Source organism: Rhinatrema bivittatum, chromosome 5, assembly GCF_901001135.1.
Source record: "Rhinatrema bivittatum chromosome 5, aRhiBiv1.1, whole genome shotgun sequence".
NCBI lineage: Eukaryota > Metazoa > Chordata > Amphibia > Gymnophiona > Rhinatrematidae > Rhinatrema > Rhinatrema bivittatum.
This window is the reverse complement of record NC_042619.1, coordinates 29,394,417-29,414,038: the sequence shown is the minus strand read 5'-3', so window position 1 is coordinate 29,414,038 and position 19,622 is coordinate 29,394,417. Positions and strand designations below refer to the sequence as shown.

The 19,622-nt window shown below is 45.8% G+C and overlaps 1 protein-coding gene across 4 annotated transcripts in view; it reads left to right on the top strand.

The window, feature by feature from the left end:
* Nucleotides 1-19,622, top strand: part of PAK1 (p21 (RAC1) activated kinase 1) — a 205,146-nt gene that overhangs the window by 5,306 nt on the left and 180,218 nt on the right. Inside the window, exons 2-3 of one of the 4 annotated variants that reach the window (XM_029602179.1) lie at nt 12,857-12,951; nt 15,701-15,834. The exons of 1 other annotated variant lie outside the window; for it this stretch is intronic. The gene's annotated coding sequence lies outside the window, so the exon portion shown is untranslated. The remainder of the gene's footprint in view (nt 1-12,856; nt 12,952-15,700; nt 15,835-19,622) is intronic. 2 more of the 4 variants (XM_029602181.1, XM_029602180.1) reach the window with 2 other exon arrangements.

The following is a 19,622-nucleotide window of genomic DNA, read 5'->3' as shown; positions in this document are numbered from 1 at the left end:
GAGTGGTTGTAATGGTTTCCATGCGGCATGAATGCTGTTTAAAAACCCCATCTTGGAAGCCCAGGCTAGACGTATTTCATGCATTACAAAAGGCAGCAGGCCAAATGACTGCCAGCATGGTTAAATAGTGAGGTGAAAGACTATTAAAGCCAAATGAACATCTTTCAGAACTGGAAGGTGGATCCAAATACAGAAAATAGGAAAGAGCATAAGCACTGGCAGGTTAGATGTAAAGCATTAACATGGCCAAAAAATAATTTGAAAAGAAGCTTTCCACGGGGCAAAAACTCAAACTACTTTTTCAAGTATATTGGAAGCAGAAAGCTTGTGAGGGAGTCATTTGAACCACTGTGTGACAGAGGAGCTCAGGGAAGACTAGGCTATAGCAGAAAAACTAAATTTCATTTTTGTTTTGCTGTTTTACTGAGAAGGGTGTTGGGGAGATGCCAATCATCACCTTCAAGGGGTATGCCAGAAACACGCCTTGAAGATGATGATTCAGAGGAAGTGAATCAGGAAGATGTAATAGAGCAAATTGACAAACTAAAGACTGTCAAATCACCAGGACCAGTTGGCATACACCCCAGAGTTCTGAAAGAACTAAAAAATGAAATTGCAGACTTTATTGCTAGTAACTCTAACTTCTCATTCAAATTGGCTAAGGGTATCGAAGGATTGGAGGGTGGCCAACATCACACCTATTTTTAAAAATGGCTCTAGGGTGCTCGGGAAAGCTAGAGTGTGGTGAGGTGGATGTTTGTGCCAGGCAAAATGGTAGAAGTTATTTTGAAGAACAAAATTCCTGGCCATCGATGGACTCTAGTTTCACCTAGCATAGCACTTATGTTCTTATTTCTTTTATAAATATTTATTTAAAAGTTCTGTAGAAAAATCTATTGCCGTAGTTTAAGGTGCTTCATGTATTCTGCTAATAGTGCCAGCATTTTCTTGCAGTTAGCAAAATTTGTCAAGGGCACACCACTGACAACCTAGATGATTTCAAATGGTCATTATTTGGGAAAATTCGACTAAAAGTCAGAAATAATTTATACTAAGCGTGTGTGGCAGAATTTAATTTGAATGAAACCCCGCTTGGAAAGTGACTGAAGTGTCTGCATAACTCGATAGGACTTCGGTGTCCATTGTGTGTTTGCTAATAGCCATTTTCAGCACACTAAACGTTTTTTGTTGTTGTTTGTGTTGTCTATTTCCTTGTCTTAAACGAATTGTGATGTCTGTAGGTTTGGAAACAGGGCAATCACGTTTCTTTCCAAATAAGGAGTTCTAGATATACATTCTTGGAGAGCTAGCGTCCAAGCCTAGCAGAAGAGGTTTAAAAAAAAAAATCCATTCTGTAAGGCTTTCTGGTGGTTTACTAGTGGGTAGCGGAGACCGCTTCCAAAGCCTCTGGCTGCCTTGGTTTCATCACTGCCATTTCTTCTGAATTTTGATTTCAGACTAAAGTTTGATTAAAGAAAAAAAAAATCGAATACTAGATTTCAGAAGTATGTACGTGGCCAAAATTCCAGCTGTCTGAAACTAAATTCAAGTGTTATGTAAACTTTATCATCTTATTCTGGTGAATTACAGGGGCTCTTTTTTTTTTGGGTGGCGGTGGGAAGGACAGAAGTGTCTACAGTTATTTTTCTATCCAAGTTTAAATCAAACGGTAATTTGGTTATACACTCATGAGGCGACTTTTTTTTTTTTTTTTTGCTTTTCTCATGGCCCCCTGCCGAGTTCTAGTGTGCATCTTAATAGCTGCCCCTTTGAGCGTAAGAGTGGGTATAAGCTTTTCCTTTTGAATTAATATTGATTAGCTCTGGAAGGAAAGGAGACTCATGCAGCTTGTTCCGGAACGTTCCTTTACACGTGTGCACTGTGCCAGTCACCTGAGCAGGAGATGTTGATCGACCTTGATATTTTTAGTCTGGCGCTGGTAAGCAGCTGGGGGCACCTAGCCTGCGCAGTCAGGTGGCCAAGCATGATATTTGGACTAGTTTATTTTAATAAGCTTTCTGATTCACAGCACTCTCCTGGAATTGGGGGATTATTTTCTGGATGAGAGCATTTTTGTACTGAAATGATACCTACAAATGAAACATTTTATAGTGTGCAAAATGTCTTTTTTTTTTTTTTCATGTGTAGGTTTTTCTGTTGCCTGCACGTTTTAGTGGGAGGGGGTTGATAGTGGTGTATATCGGACCAATTTAAGTGCTTCCTTATCCATCCTAGCTAGATCTGTATTTTTCACGCCAAGCACATGTTAGAGCCGGGGCTGGGTTAGGGAATTTGCAACCTACGCCCACACCTAGTGTGCCAAATTAGAAGGCACCCAAGAACCTGGAACTTCTCCTGCTGTTTTCTGGGGACAAAATCTCCTGGCCCCGATGAGAACAGGATTAGTGGAGACAAAAAAACATAATGGAATGGAGAGCCTGGGATAAGCACAGAGAGAACCCAGTGCAAAGATGTGCGAGGTAAATCTGAGATCAGCTGGAGTCGCGGCCTCGCATCGGGATTGAAACTGGCCAGACTACCATCAGCTGTTCAGTTTCTGTGCTCAGGTTAGGGCTCTAAATAATGCATCAAGCAACACATTAAAAAGAGAATTTGTCACTTTGTTTTGAGGCCACCAGCTGTATGAAACTTATCTCCAGTTCTGCCTTTGAAAAAATGAAGCTGAGAAGTAGAGATGATTTCACAAACCCCTCTTTTTCTCTTTCCCACGGTCCTTGTCTTTGTGTTGGAGAGAAAAGGGAGCTCTTTTTAGGGTTTCATCTAAAATCATACACATTTGGGAAAGTGTGGTTTTTGGTTTTTTTTTTTCTTTACCAAAAACATGAAAGCAGAACTCCATTCAGACTTGGCTGGTTTTGATCGGCTCCTATAGCTAGGAAGGATCACAAATGATTTGTAAGGGACCAGCCCTTGGCTAGGAGGCTCCGTAACTCATAAAAGCAGCATTGCCTGTGCCCCTCAAGATCTCCTTGCCTTCTAGGTTTCTCTTCTTAATTTTTTTTCGATTAGTTTGTAGTTTCTTCCCTTGTGGTTACCGACTGTCTGCTGTGTTCATGGTTTTTAGACGCGTTGAAGTTCTGCTAGGGCAAACTTCTACTCCTAGAATAAACTCATGCTGTACAGATTTTCAGCAGGAAATGAGTAGGAAACTAAGTTTTTGCAATTTTTCAAGCATAAGAATTGCTAAAATGTACATTTCAGGGAAATGTCTGTTTTGTTGTTTTTTCTCCTCCTGCATGACAGTTGTTGGTTGTTTCTAGCTTGTTTAGCTAAGGGCCAGATCGAAGGCTTCCTCAGACGGAGCCTAGCTCTGGGCTGAAAGATCTTTCCCCCTGCCTATACCAAGCCGCCTTCCCTCAGGAGTGCAGCTTCACTTCCTGCTTTCTGATGGACAGGAGACCAGCAACTGTCTTGCTTCAGAAGCATTTTCGTTTCCCTGTTTTTATTTTGATCGCGGTCTCCATATCTGGTTTGAGATCCTTCTCTTGCATTTTTTTTTTTTTGTGACCCTTCACTAAGGAGTTACATTTATCAGCGTAACGCACTATCGTACAAATTTTCAAAAGCCATTTGCTCAAGTAAAGTGCACTTACACAAGGAAATCATATGAAGAATTCAATGGCATATATTGTAGCAATTTTCAAATCAGGCCCTTTAATGTACAGGATTGGAATGGAAATGGAGATTTCTTGAAATTGTTCTGGGGCATTTATTAAATAAAGATGTGAGCTAGATTTCTGAATCCAAACTACCAATTGAAACCTTGAAAAGTGTGCATGGAGAGAGAGTTTGATCTTGGTTGTGTCAGGTGAGCAGAGGGAGCAGCTGTCTTTCTATGGAGCACTCATAGGCTTATAGATTTTGCACAGTTCAGACTTTTTAGTTGTGGTCCGCAGCTGCTATCCTTCAGGCTTCTTTGAATCAAATTAGGTAACACTAACATAATGTTTCCCTATTGGAATGGAGACAAAATCTAGTGGTTAGAGCAGTGGGCTGTGAACCAGAGAAGCCAGGGTTCAAATCTTGCTACTGCTCCTTATGACATTGAGCAATTCACTTCACCCTCCATTGCCTCAGGTACAAACTTAGAACATGAGCCCTCTGGGGACAAGAAAATACCTACATTACTTGAATATAATCCATTTTGAAGGATAAAGAAAGGCGGAATATATAAATTAAATGGACCAACTGCACAGTTCTATAATTGCTATCATTACTTCAGAGATCCCCCTGTGTTTATCCCATGCTTTCTCCTTGGACAAGCAGGATGGTAGTCCTCACACATGGGTGACATCATCGGATGGAGCCTGGCACAGAAAATTTGTCAGAGTTTCTAGAAACTTTGGCACACTGAGCATGCCACTATCCATGCGTCCATGGGAGGTCCCTCTTCAGTCTCATGTTCTCCGCGGAGCTTTCATCTCGCAGTTGTGGAGCTCTGATCTTTTCATTGTATTTTCAGCGTAACTTTCATTGTTTTTTCCGGTTGATTGCAGACTTCCTGCACCAGGGTCCCTCTTCTTTCCGGTTGGTGCCTCAGGGTGGCACAGTAAGATTTTCTCCTTCCTTGCAGTCAATACCCAGCTGTGTCGCTCCTCAGTGGTAACCGGTCAACGACCCTTCACCAGATTTTTTTTTATGGAGTCTGATTTTAGCTGATGCCCCCAGTGCCTACGGACCATGTCTATCACAGATCCTTTGCTTGGGGGCATTGCCCGATGTCCATGGGTGTCATTTTTGCGATCAAATGACCCCCCAAGGGCCTTAATGCCCATCTGGAGAAGATGGAGAAAATTTTTGGGTTCAAAAAATGTGATCCATTGGTTCCGCGTCATGGGCATTGATGCCTAAACGGCTGCAGGTAATCGATGGACACGGAACCTTCACTGTCCACTCCTCCACCAGGGCTCTCTCGGGAGAGAGGTGCCAGGGGTAGGCCATCATCTGTGTCATCACACTCCAGGCTGTCAGGATTATCTCCATCTTCCTTGGCACCGGGGAAAGACCAGGCTGAGCACCGAAGGAAGTCCCGCAAGCATCATCACCGGTCGCCATCATTGCATGGTGCCGGACTTGGGTCAGCACTGGCGGCTGCCTTGATGTCCCCGAAGCAACCCCGTGGAGAGGAGGCATTTTATCTACCTTCATTGAACCCAGGAGTGCCAGGTGTTCCCCATAGGTACCGGTGCCGTGCACCGATCTCCCTCTGGGCTCTGAGGGATTTCCATTGATGCCTTTTCCTCCTCTTCTTTCATCTGTTCTGTCTTCTTGGATTTTCAGGAGGAGCTGGACCTCAGTGTGAAACTGGTGGTGATTTGAGCCCTGAAGGGCGTCGAACCACCAGCTCCACCAGTGTCCCCACAGGTACCAGAGCAGGCACCTGCGATGTTGGCACCGCTGCTGGACGCTTCAATATTTTCCTGGGTGTCTTGCCTACGCAGCAGCTGCCAGTGCCCGGGGGTCCATTTATACCCCAGCGGCTACCGGTGCCTCCTCTGATCAGGGCGATTCCCATCGTGGGTTCATCCAAGGAGGATGAGTTGTTGTGGCTTTTGGCACCGTCGCGGTTCTTGGTACCCTCAGTGTCCAAACTGAGGGGTCTGGGCAGGGGACTGTGGGGGGGGGGGGGATGCTTCCTCTGGCTCTCAGAACCTTCCTTCGGACCCATCCCCTCCTGAGAAGAGGTGCCGGTCCCCGCCAGAGGACCTGACCTTTTGCGGGCTTTGTCCGAGCCATGGTGGAATCGATTCCTCCTAACAGAAAAAGATGCCCGACATAAGTAGTTGGAGGTCCTCCAGTTTGTCAATGCCCCAGAGGAGGTGGTGGCTGTTCAGGTCCATGATATATTTAAGAAGTTATTCCTTTGGATCTGGGAGCACCCCATATCTGTTCCTCTGGTAAATTGGAAAATGTGGTCTATTTAGTACAGTAGGCCTTGGGTTTTGAGAGGTGTCAACTCCCACATCAATCAGTAGTGGTGGAGTCTGCTTTCAAGAAATCCAAGCGTTCCTGCGCCCACGAATCTGCGCCCCCAGTTGGGAGCACAGGGAATTGGATGCCTTAAGTAGGAAGGTTTTCCAGGGCGATAAGTTGATTGCCTGTATGGTTTCCTACCAGCTGTACATGATCCAGTATACTCTAAACCTTTGGAAGCAGGTTCAAGAGTTGTCTGAGCACCTCCCCCAGCAGCAGCAGCAGGATGCCTCTTTGGCAGTCACCCAGCAGAGCCTGGAGAGTGGTAAGCATGAGGTGTGGTCCACCTACAATGTGTTTGAGACAGTGGCTAGGGTGGCGACAGCGGGCATTGGTGTCCGTTGGATGGCTTGGCTATGAGCCTCTGATCTTTGACCAGAGGTGAAAGAGAAGCTTGTGGACCTGCTCTGTACCTGTTTAGGGATAAGATGAGATGCGGTGGCCCCCAGCCGGGCCCCACTATGGGGTTTTGACTGGCTGCAGGGGGGGGGGGGATAAGATAAGCCAATCTGCCGTACCCTCGACTCTGGGCGGCTATGGTCATTTGTGGTCCGCTGGCCCCAGGTTACCTAGGACCAGTGGGTCCTGTCCATCATTTGTTGCAGGTACCGGTTGAACATTTTGGATGTCCTCCCATCAGGCAATTCTCTTGACTGAGTTCTCTACACTTGTAATTGCCAAAACAGTCGAACCTGTACCACTGTGGCAGCAGGGACGGGTGTTCTACTCCTGCTATTTCCTAATTACAAAGAGAACAGGAGATTCAGCCCCATCTTGTATCTGAGAGCCTTGAACAAATTTCTGCAAAAAGAAAAGTTCAAGATGATCTCGCTGGGCACACCCTGATTCCCCTCCTGCAAAGAGGGGACTGGCTCTGCTTCCTCAATCTCAAAGATGTATATGCCCACTAAGAGATCTTCAGTTCCTTGTGGGCAAGAGGCACTTTCAGTACAGGGTGTTGGCAATAGTGGGTGCACACGACAACTGGCTGGGGGTGCACCTGTTTCCCTACTTGGACAATTGGCTGCTCAAGAGCGCCACCCAGGAAGGGGCGCTTTGCTCCCTATGCTTGACCATGTGGGTATGGAGTCCCTTGAGTTTGTCATCAACTACCCGAAGTTCCATCTCACCTCATCGCCTCAATTGAGCTTCATTGGTGCCCAGCGGGACAAGGCCCAGGCCTATCTGCCTCGCGATCGGGCTCTTGCTTTGGCATCTCTTGTGAGTTTGGTTCACCAAATCCTTCTGGGCCACATGACCGTGTCTGTCCATACTATTCCCTTGGCTCGCTTGCATAGGCGCAGGGCTCAGTGGACCTTGTGGTCTCGGTGGTGACAGACCACCCAGGACCTTAGTGTACGCATCCGCATCATGCTGCCTCTCCGGATTTCCCTGTCTTGATGGGAGAATCTGCCCAACCTGAGCGGGAGTTCCTTTTCAATCTCCCCCCCCCCCAGGTTGTGCTTACTATAGATGCATTAACCCTGGGCTGGGGCGTGCATGTGGGCAGCCTTCACATGCAAGATTTGTGGTCTGCTGAGGAAGCTCAGTGCCAGATCAACTTTCTGGAGCTGTGGGCGATCTGCTACACTCTTTGGGCGTTCCGGGATCGCTTATCCAAAAAGGCTGTTACTCTGGATCAGGACCATCAGGTAGCGATGTGGTATATCAACAAGCAGGGAGGTACAGGGTCATTCCTTCTGTTTCGGGAGGCTGTTCAGATTTGGTCTTGGTGTGGTCCTAGGGCATTCTGCTCCGAGCCATGCACCTGGCTGGGATGGAGAATATGGTGGTGGACCGGCTGATTCGAGCGTTCCGATCCCATGAGTGGTCCCTGGATCAAGCAGTGGCAGATTGCATCTTCTGTCTGTCTGTGGAGGATCCTGGACGTTTACTTCTTCACCTCCCCCTGCAGCTGCAAAGTGAGGCATTTCTGCTCTGTGTTCAGGGAAGACTGCAAATCAGTCTCTGTCTTTGCCCGCCATTGGGTCAAGGGTCTTCTCTATGCATACCTTCTGCTTCTTTTGGTAATGAAGACTCTCCTGAAGCTCTGGCAGGACTGGGGTACCATGATTCTCATTGCCCCTCGTTGGCAAAGGCAAGTCTGATTCCCACTCTTGCGGGAACTCTGTTAGAGAACCAATCTTTCTGGGGACCTTTTCCCAACCTAATCATGCAGGATCAGGGCAGGCTGCACCATCCAAACCTCAGGGCTTTGTCTGATGGTCTGGATGTTGAAAGACTAGTTCTGCAGCCACTTGATCTCTCTGACAATGTGTTTTGGGCCGTGGCAGCTTCCAGGAAGCCTACCACCAGGAAGTCTTGTAGCCTGAAATGAAAGAGGTTTTCTATCTGGTGTGAGGGCCATGGCTTGGATCCGTTCTCCTTCTCCACTCCGAAGTTGCTGGACTACTTGCTACACCTTTTTGGATGCTGGTTTAAAGACCAGCTCAATCAAAGTACACCAGAGTGCTATCAGCGCTTAACACTAGGGTGTTGACAGTTCGCCCATAGTGGGGATGTTTGTGTGGTCGTTGCTTCAACTGAAGCCTCCCCTGTGGCCTCCTGTTGACCTGGGACCTTAACATAGTGTTGGCCTGGCTGATGTGAGATCCTTTTGAGCTACTTGGCTCCTGTGAGCTGAAGTACCTGACCTGGAAGATTATCTTCTTGGTTTCGGTGCACAGGGTCAGCGAGCTTCAGGCGTTGGTGAGGTATCAGCCCTATACAAAATTTTCATGATAGGGTGGTCCTGCGTACTCACTCTAAGTTCCTACCTAAGGTGGTGACTGATTTCCATCTTAACCGGTCCATCATTCTGCCCACCTTTTTACCAAACATCACTCGCACCAGGGCGAATGGGCTATGCACAACTGGGATTGCAAGAGGGCCGTAGCTTTCTATCTTGAGCGGATGGCAGGCCACAGGCAGTCTACACAGCTCTTCATCTCATGCGACAAGAATAGTTTGGAAGTTGCAGTTACCAAGCAAACACTGTCAAACTGGCTGGCAGATTGTATCTTCTTCTGCTATACACAGCCAGGCCTTCATCTTGGAGGCCATGTCAAGGCTCACTCTGTCAGCGCCATGGCTACTTCGGTGGCCCGCTTGCGAGCGGTTCCTGCACCCAAGATCTGCAAGGCTGCGACGTGGCGATCTCACGCTTTCGCCGCCCATTGCTGCTTGGACTGGGATGGTAGACATGACTTTATTTTTGGCCAGTCTGTCCTTTAGAATCTTTTTCAGCTGTAGAACCCAACTCTTCCTGCTTAAGGCCCATTTTTTCAGGTTCAGGCTGTCTCCCTCTACCAACAGCACCTGTGTTGTGCCCATTGGCACCTGGTTAGGCGTCTGATCTTGTGTGCTCGGGAACATCCTGTAGCTGTGGATTCACCCATGTGTGAGGACTACCATCCTGCTTGTCCTAGGAGAAAGCAGAGTTGCTTACCTATAGCAGGTGTTCTCCTAGGACAGCAGGATGGTAGTCCTCACGATATCCCGCCACCCCGCGGAGTTGGATTTCTCCTATGTTTTATTTTTTCATAATCCTATGTTTCGAGACTGTCGGGCTCCATCCGATCTGAGGGCTAGCATCCTGCTGTCCTAGGAGAGCACCTGTTACAGGTAAGCAACTCTGCTTTCTTGAATTCAGATACTGTTTTTGTGTCTACTACCTCCATTGGGAGCTGTTCCATGCATCCACTATCCTTTCTGTAAAGAAATACTGTATTTCCTGTATTTGCTTCTGAGTCTACCCCTTTTCACCTTCATCCCATGATGCCTTTCCTTTGAAAGAGGCCTGCCTCTTCTGCATGGTGATATTACATGTTTCTGTCATATCTCCCTTATCTCTCCTTTCCTCTAGGGCAGTGGTTCTCAACCTTTTTTCTGTTGGGACACACCTGGCAGATAATGCTTACAGGCATGACATACTGAACACTTGACCATCTCGGGGCTAATTGTAAACATATACTCTACATTTACAGGAACCCACACCTGTCCCCCACCCCTATCCCTAAACAGTGGATGCAGAGCAGAACTAGGATATTTCAAATACAACTTGCTATATAAAAAAGATATTCTGATTCTAGTGCTATCTCAGTAACAGAACCACAAACTCCCTTACTACCAGGCGCATTGTAAAATAGAAAACCTGAAAAAAGCCACTTGGCACATGTGTAGCCAACCTTCCATACCATTGCAACACTAATTCCAAGAATTCAAAACAGCAATAGCCCTTCCTGTGAAAAGGCAGCCGTGCAGCACCAATGCATGGCCTATTGAGAATGAGAAAACGCAACAAAGAAGATTGATATAAATCCCTACCTACTAGTAAAATACCTCACTTCAGCCACACGTACAGGTCCTACCTTCACCAAATACAGAATTAAAGACCACAAATTACAAATGTGGAGACAAAAACTGGAATGAAAACTTCAAAAAGCCACTCTGCATGCAGTGCAAAACTGGAGAGCTAGAAACAGAAATACATATTCTCCTACACTAAGCAAAGTACAAAGATAGAAGAAATGCATATTCCAAAAACTGAATATTATGGCTCTTGTACCCCGTCACTCCCCTTCCATGCCTCATCATCCTTCACTTTGCCAATTACTCCCTTTCAGTCATCCACTCAGTCATATCCCTGCCCAGCATTCCTGACACCCCCCCCCCCCCCATCCTCTTTCCTGTGCTTCCTCGCTCTCCTGCTTGACTCTCCCTACCCCCTTCATCCCATCTCCCTACCTGCCCGGCTACCTGGACCCCCTGTTTCTTACCACTTCCTGCTCAGCAGCCCCCACACTCACCCTCCATGCACAGGTAGAAAAGAGGTTGGGGGTATTGGGAAGATGAAGGTGGAACGGAGAGGGAGTGTGGGGGGCTGCTGAGCAGGAAGTGGTGCGAAACAGGGAGTCCAGGTAGTTGATCCTCAGCATCACTCCCAGACTCTGCAGGGGAAGATAAAATTTCTATCCCATCAGGACCAGAACAGCAGGAACTGGCAATGTCTCACTCTGATCTAGGTGAAGGAGGAAACAGCCTTTCACTGGGCCAGAAAGAAGAGAAGAAAGTGAGAGCCTCCCATCAGGCCCAATTGTAAGAGAAGTCCACCAACTCCCACCCGGGCTGATAAGGAGGCAGCCGTCTGCTGGCCCTGCGACACACCTCCCAGGATCTCCCGACCCACCTGTTGAGAACCACTGCTCTAGGGTATACATATTTAGATCTTTGTTTTTTCCCACATGCCTTAGAATGAAGACCATTGATCATTTTAGTAGCCACTGTCTGGGCAGACTCCAACTGGTTTATATTGTTTTGAAGGTGTGGTCTCCAGAATTGTACTCAATATTCCAAATGAGGTCTCTCATAAGAACCTACACAGGGGCAATATCACCTCCCTCTTTCTGCTGACCATTCCTCTCCCTATGCAGCAAACATCTTTCTGGTTTTTGCTGTCACTTTATCCATCTGGTTAAGATCATTAGATACAGTCACTCCCAGATCGTGCTCTTTCATGCTTGAAAGAATTTCACCTCCAATACTATTTCTTCATTGGGCTTTTTGCAGCCTAAATGTTTAGCTCTGCATTTTTATTTTATCATTAAATCTTGGCTGCCAGACCCTAGACTATGGCTCGAGCTGAGCTAGATCCCACAACTTTCTGGCTGTCTACTGTGTTGCAGATTTTGTTGTCATTGGCTTAAAGACAAACCTTTCCTGACAATTCTTCTGCAAACTTGCTGATGAAAATGTTGAAAAGAACTGGGCCAAGGACTGATCCCTTAGGCCCATTATTAGGAACGCCCTCCTCATCAGTGAACTCCATTTACCACTACCTTTGTCATCTCCCAGTCTTCTAGTTTCCGAGAGTGCTAGCTGATGAAACCGCTCTATTGGATTGGGACCAAAGTGAAGACTATTGTCTCTCAGTAGGATCAACTCTTGCATCATATTTCAGGTCTTTTGTATCCCAAGAGAGATACTTTATCTGGGTCCACAGAAACTTTATAAAATCCAGCTGCAGTGTGGCCTTGTGATGTAAGCATATTATAGCGGGTAAGATATTGTGGAGTTTCTTCCCATAAAGAACATGCCAGGACTGAATGTTTTAAAGAGATCTTACATTCCGTGGGTTGGCTGAAGGGAACTGGCCTTTGCAGTTTATAATTTAAGTCTGCAAATCGACCACTGGGAACTGCGGGCCATCCGCTTTGCTCGGAGAGCTTTCTTTCATTTTTGTTCAGGAAAGAGAATCTTGATCCAGACAGACCACAAAGTGGCCATGTTCTGTTAAACAAGTAGAAAGGTGAAGGCTCTTATGTCCTTTGTCAGGAGGCCCTCTAGATTCGGTCATGGAGACCATCACAGTGCCTATCTCTTAAGGAAACTGCCTTCTGGGAATCTAGAACACATTGGACAGTCTCAGCAGACTGCTGCAACATCACGAGTGGCCCCTGGATGAAGGAGTCAAGGATGATTTGTTCAGTTATTAGGGGAAAGCCAAGGATAGACTTGTTTGCCTGGGTGGACAACTGAAAGGTTGAAGTTCTGCTCCATGCATCCAAGCAGCTACAGATCAACTCCCAATGTTTATGTGCTAGGTTGGAATATTCTGGTCTATATGTACCCACTGATTTTTACTAAGGATACTCCAGAAGGTCTTTTTGGATCAAGGCAAAGATAATCCTTGTAACTCCAGCATGGCCACTGCCCAGTGTGGTATACACATCTAGTCCATCTGTCAATTCAGTCTCCAATTTGATTGGGAATGTCACAGGCCCTCATTTCACAAGAAAGCAGGCTCTGCCACCCAGACCTGCCATCACTGTTTAGTAGTCTCCTTCTCCTCCTTTCTCCCCAGATTTCTGCCAAGAAACCTTCCACCAGAAGATCCTTTGGTTTCAAATGGAAGAAGTTCTTGACTTGATGTACGACTAGCAGGGTTGTTGCTACCAGGTAGGAAAGGGTAAAAATGTCTTCTCACCCTGCCCGAAAAATCCCTTACCACCACTACCTCTGCTGATATATTTAAGCCGTTTGGGCTCGCACTTTGGATATAGGTGGCCCATATGGTTGAAACATCCCCTGTTTGAATCATGGGGCTGTGCATCTGCAGAACTCTGCCTGGTTCAAGCATCAGTTGTTAGAATTGAGGGCTCTGCGCAGTTTTAATTGATGTTTGAACCATATGGTGCTCCATTGATGCAGAGCCCTGTGGTTCAGACAGGAAGTTTCTGCTTTCCAGGCCACAGGAGGCAGGAGGCACTGTCCCAAGCTGCAGCCCACCTAGTCATGCTCTGTCCAAGGCATTGATGATAGAGCTTATGGCCATTAGTGACTAAGAGGTGCTAGGCTGTCGGGGCAGAGGTAGAGAAGGAACCATGCAGGGGAAGAACCAGGACTTGTTTGGGGGGGTGGGAGTAGGATGCAGGGAATTGTATCTCAGCGATTCGGTGGGTAGAAGTGGAAGGAATTAGACTGCTTGGGAGGGGGGTATGAGTAAAGAGAGAGGGGTTGGAGGCTGTAAAGGGTTTGAGAGGTGGTGTAACTGAGCTGGAGGACGGATGAAATGCCGTGGAAATGGTTTTGGGGTGTTGTGGAAAGGTGAGGAAAGGGGATGAATGTGGGAATTAGCTGGGGAGGTAGTGAAAGGGGTAATAGAAGGCTGGTAAGGGGTAAGAGACAGAAAAACAGGCGGGAGGCCTGACAGGGTAGGAGCTGAGGGTTGGTGAGGGGATGTGAGGCAGAGGAAGGGATATGAGGGTGAGTACAGAGGATGGTGGAAATGGGGTATTAGGGAGTGGATGAAAGGAGGGAATAGGAGGCCTGTGAAGGATTGAAAAATGGGGAGGGGGGGCTAGAGGTTGAGAGTGGGAGATGGAAGGCTAGTAGGGAGGTGAGAGGTGAAAAGATGGAGACTTGAGGACTGGAGGGTTAGAGAGAAGAGGGGTGTAAAGTTACCACAGGGACTAGAGCTACCTCCAGGAAATAAAATCAAATACAAAGAGAAAACACTTTAACTTGCCCGTTCCAAGCTATTTCTAGTTCCTCCTGACTTTTTTTTTTGTTTTGTTTTTGTTTTGCTTGGCAGATTCATATCAACAGTCAGTGGTGGAAAAATACTTAGTTATGTACTGGGCAAATGTTTCGGAGCCAGGGAAAATTTTTTTTTTTCCCCTTAGAATTTATTGCATTTTTTTTTTAACTTTTTTTATATTCTGTTTCCCCTTCCCCAACACCAAAACCCCCACCTTTCTCCAATAATCTTATCTTAAACTCAGGCAGGGCCCGCACCAGGCTCCAGCTGTATATCTGACAGGTCAGCAGAGGTTGTGCTGTCCCTTTTACTTCTCCAAGGCGAGGACCATGCCGGCGTGCTCGCCTTCCCAAGCAGAGCCGGCGGGGACTGCACTCGCTCGCAGTGCTCTTTCAGCAGCCATGAGGTCCTCCCCTGTGGCTCGGCAGGAGTGGCAATATGCAGTCCTCCACCAGCAGACATTTGGACGTGCTGCGCTCCCCAGTGGCCTGGTGGGGGATGCACTTGGTTTACCGTTCTCCACCAGTTTTTGTGTTGACATACTGTCCTCTCCTGGAGGCCCAGTGAGGCCTGAGTCAGCAAGTGAGTCTCTGTAGTTGGCTCTCTACCTAAACTCCCCAGCATGTGGTTCTCTCCCAGTGGCTCGACTTGGGAGGGGCTGCCTTGGGCAGAAGCCAGCAATTATATTTTAGTTACTCATGCAACCAAGTGCCTGGGATTTTTCGAACCCTGAGTATACTTATGGCAGTAACGGAACTCTTAAGGCATTTGACCCTGTGGCCATTAAGCTGCCAGTAAACCTTTGTACATGTTTTGCACTATTCATTACAGCGCAAAACGGATACAGGTGTCTGTCAATAACTATTATCCCCAATTCTTCTTGACCAGTAATGAGAATAGCCTTCCCCCCCCAAATCAAACTAGTATGTCTTCATCATTAGGGACGAGCATCAGATTACCAGGTGGTGATACTAGAACTGTCCCGGTAAAGTTTAGAGATCTTATTCCCTGAGAATTTATCCCAGTATCAGCAGTGCGCTCCCAGACAACAAAAACAACAAACCAGAGGTGTAATAACCGTGTACCTTGCCATTTATCTATAGTCGCGAACAGTAAAACCAAAAGTAACTTCCTGAAGCGTGTATCCTCTTCTCATGATGTCCTATTCATATGGCAGCAGATACAATGTAGATGGCTAGTTTTGACTGTTCTTCTCCCAGTCCTGACCGCTGGATGTTAGCAAAGAGAAAAGGGCAGCATTGCTTTTTCTCCTCCTCAGCTTTCCCTCCTCAGACGTCTTGCTCCATTTTAAATATTACAGTTGCGCTCTATTCTGATATCTGCCATTTAAAAAAAAAAAAAAATGTATATCCTGACTAACCAGTCCATGTACGATAAAAGCGGTTTCTGTACTTCTAAAGTTCACGTGTGGTGGTTCTATTTTATTCCAAGCATGTTTTTCCTAACCTAGGTCGCGAGCAATGGCCTTGGCTGAGCTTAGCTATCTTGTAGCTGCATTTAGACTTTGGTATGTGGTTTATTTTTCTAACCTATCTGAACTACTAAGAGAATGTAAGATACGTTTAGTTACACCCTTGTGAGACGTTTTGTGCCAGTATGAGCCCATCTGCCAGCAGCCTTCATGCTTTCATCTATTTTTGGTTCCAGTGGAATAGGCCTTTGCAGAGGATTGAGGATTTCGGGAGAGCTTCAAGCCACTGTCTACACTGCAAAGACATATTTTACCTCCCTGGGAACCTTGTTAAACATCTCCTGGGTTGCAAAGACTTTATTAACAAGCAGTAAGTTTATCCTTTTTTTTTTCTATCCATGTAATCATGGCAGCCAACTGATAATGGAATGGTGGTGCATCGAGCTAATTTCTGAGAACTCATTTGTGTGCAATATCAGGAAACGCAGAGCCTCTGTCAAGAAGGGGGAGGCCAAATCCTACAGCATCTTGAATTTTGACGTGTGACCAAAAGGTTTTAAGCTTCTTTTCTCTCCAAGGATTGGAACAGGGAACCTCTTCATATTTTAAACAGGCCCAGATTTAGACATAGGCAACTGCATAGGGTGCCAAAAATCCAGACCAAAGAGGATCCTGCTTCTGTTTCTTATAGGGTCACGTGCCAGCACAGCTTAAAAAGGGACACCCCTGTGGCACTCGCCATATGGGTGCCAAAATCTTAAATCTGGTCCTGCTCTTAAAAACTGGGCTGAATGAGCTATCCTCATCTTAAACCCCCTTTTTTTTTTTTTTTTTTTTTACTAATCCATGAAATATGTAAAACTGCCTTGCATACTAATCCAAAGATATAACTCTGCGGTGTGAGCAAAGGCTTTTGGAGTTACCACCTCTAATATGGTTTCGTTTAGATCCTTCTGCCATTTATTGGTGATAGCTGAGCAATATTTAGGTTCTTTGATTGCCTTTGCATTCAGAGACCATGCTCAACTGTCTATTAGAGAGGATGCCATACTGTAGCTTGAATATGAGGCAGGTTCCACTGATGAGAATCGATCTTAAGTCCTGTTGAATCATAAATAAGCAAAATCTATTATATCTCTCTCTATATAGATATCTAGATATCTCTTTCTCTCTCTCTATATAGATATCTAGATATCTCTATCTCTCTCTATATAGATATCTCTATCTCTCTCTCTATATAGAGATAGAGATATCTAGATATCTCTCTCTAGATATGCTCATTTGTAAGCCACACTGAACCTTGTCTAAATAAAGGTATTTGAACATTGCACCAGTTAACTTAAAAGAAAAATGAGCAAGAGATATCTAGAGAGAGAGAGAGCATGCGAGAGAGCGAGCTATCGATATCTAGATATCTAGATATCTCTCTCTAGATATCTAGATATCTCTCTCTAGATATCTAGATATCGATAGTGCTCTCTCTCTCTTGCGCGCTCTCTCTCTCTAGATATCTCTCGCTCATTTTTCTTTTTAAGTTAACTGGTGCAATGTTCAAATACCTTTATTTAGACAAGGTTCAGTGTGGCTTACAAATGAGCATAAAAGCATATAATAAAACCAGACAATCATAAGTAAAAAATATGTATGAAGTACCCAGATATTCAAAGGTCATCAACATTTTCTTAAGACTTAGTAGTGTCTGTATTAATTCTGGCGCAGACTGAAATCCATTGTAGGTCCGGGCTTCCCAGAGCTGTTTTGGAGGCTCCCACAGCCAGTCAGGTTTTCAGGATAGCTATGATTATGCAGGATTTTCAGGAGATGTAAATTTCTTATGCTTAGTCATTGTGAATATCCTGTAAACCCAACTGGCAGTAGAGTCCCCAGGATAGGTTTAGGAGGACTTGGAGGTGTTTTATTTATACCAATAAAAAGGGCTATATATAGTATATTAATTTTTAAGAGCATCCAGGTTTCACCTCCCCTTCAGATCTTAAAAAAAATTCACTCATGTTAAACACTTTTTATTGGACCAATTAAAAAAAAAAAAAAAAAAGATATTGCCTACAGTAATTTCAGCTTAGTGGTGCTAGAACCCTTTCTTCCCTTAATCTCATGTTGACTATTTAAGTGTTTGCTTTTAATTGTTTTGTGTCTAAGGAAGTGTGAGTTTTGTTCTTATAGGAGGTTTTATCTTCAGTTTGGTCAGAAGGCAGTTTCACATCTCCAGTGGTGTTGGATAGCAAGTGTTCATCTTCCCCATTTTACAAAAGTGATCTGTTTGCCAAAGGCCACGAAGGGACAGTTTTCAGCCCACGTTATACTTGATTTGAACCAAAAGGGCCAGGAGTCAACTGACTATTTAAAATAGGTATTGGGCATATTTTTCTATTTTGGGGCATGTTTTAGAAGTGAGATACTATTCATAGCAGTCAGCTGTTCAAAGTTCATGGTCTGTAATAGATTCTGGTACTATACTGGCAGAGCACAACTAAATTTATGAGAGGTTAGTAATTTCCGTGTTTATTTTTAAATTGCTTGAGGCAGTCTGTGGTATTGATTGTTCTGTTGATTATGCACATAGAGTATGGATTATCTAAATGGAAAAAGGTAGAAAAATTGGGTTCCATTTGGTGTGGTGCAGACTGTGATGGTTCATTGAAAGGCAAGGCTCCGAGGAAAACATCAGGAAAAGTAACTATAGGGGAGTACCTCAAGGAGGAGTTAGCTGGATAGGAAAGCTGAAGAGAAGTGGGCAAAGCTAAAAGATATTGTAAGGGTAACTAACCTTTCCTCTGTGCTCGGGCAGACCAAATCCCCATGAGTGGGTTATGCACCTCTACTAGCTGATGGAGTCGGAGGAAAAGCTGACATCATGGATATATAGCCCTGCCCAGACATCGGCCCACCGGTATTCTCTCTCTCCAGCAGATGGTGGACATGCATTTCCCTACTGGGGGATGCCTGAAAATAAAAAAAAAAAAAAAGAGAAAACAGATTATTTCTGTGGCGATGAGTGATTGGATAGTACTGCTTACCTCCTGAGGTGATACCGATGGGTCCCTCCCACTGTTGAGAGCCTTGAGTCCGGTAGCCTGGTTCTGGCATGGGCTAAAAAAACCAAACAAACAAAAAAATGGTTGCAGGCCAAGAGGCTCGGTGGTGAAGGCTTTCACCCTCTCCTCCTGTAGCCAGAGACCCATTCCTACTCTCAGCCAGGGAGGGCTGAGTTCAAGTAAAACAAAAAAGTTTTTGTCCAGAGTAGTTTGTGAGGCTCTCCTCCTTCCTACCAGGTCTCCTCATCTGTGCTGCATTCCTCCATTTCCAACCTCCGCTCATGTCTCTAGGAGTTTAGTGAGGTGTGGTGGAAGCAGAGACTTAGCAGGTTAAGCATCCTTTTTGGCTATGCTCCGCTTCCAGGCTTCCTTTTTTACTGGCCGCATGGTAGGCCGCAACAGTCCTTCATGCCTTCTTGTGCACCTAGCTCCGCATCTCCTATTGTGCGCGTACTTGGGCGGCCTATCAGTGTGTGTGCTTTGCAGCGTGTATATTAGGCGTGGGGCCTGTTTGCGCATTGTGTGTATATATATTTGCGCGCAGTTGAGCGTCTGGCTGAGAGTGCATGTTGTGCGCGTGGGACTGAGCACGAATAGAGTGCTTAGTTAAGCACGTACCTGGCCATGTAATTGTCCGCTGCTTGTGTATTTGGCACACATCTTTCTGAGTTCACAACATGTCTTGGGGGTCGGCACCAAAGAAGACTAAGCGCTTGGCTATCTGTGCTGCATGCTATATAAGGGTGATACATCTGTGAGCCTGTGTCAGCGCTGCCTGGATACTTGAAGTGATTTGCTTTCTATTGATTTGTCGATGCTAGTTCAACACATCAGTCTGAGGGGAGTGGGGCTGAAGGTTATAGATCAAGGGGGTCCCCCTTTGGTTGATCCACTGACAGTTGTCCTCTGCAGATACTCCCAGGATGTCAGGTTTAGACTTATGGGGCCTGGTATGGAATCATCATCCTTTTACTGGGTGGCTTTTTTTCCCCCAGGAATTACAGCCTTATGCAGGGGCATACACAGAGAGAGTAATGCCTCTTAAAACAGTCGCATGGTCGAGATCCTCCTGTGTCCGCCACCACATGCAAATGCTGTGGTG